Raw genomic sequence first — 231 nt, 5'->3', positions numbered from 1 at the left:
CGCCGAGCCTTCTCTGCTCCAGGCTGAACAGCCCCAGGGCTCTCAGCCTTTCCTCCACAAAACCCAAACCCCAACAGGAGACACCAGAGGGGATATTTTTATCAGTCAGACACTTTCCCCCCTCCCTTCCCCCCTCAGCCGAGCGCCGCTTCCACACAACGGCGGCTCAGCGCCGTTTTCACGGATTCACCCCCGCGGCCTCCCCGGGGAGGGGCCCTCGGAGCTCCGGCC

This window comes from Merops nubicus, unplaced genomic scaffold (assembly GCF_000691845.1).
Source record: "Merops nubicus isolate BGI_N331 unplaced genomic scaffold, ASM69184v1 scaffold17037, whole genome shotgun sequence".
NCBI classification, from domain to species: domain Eukaryota; kingdom Metazoa; phylum Chordata; class Aves; order Coraciiformes; family Meropidae; genus Merops; species Merops nubicus.
Note: the sequence above shows the minus strand (reverse complement) of the source record.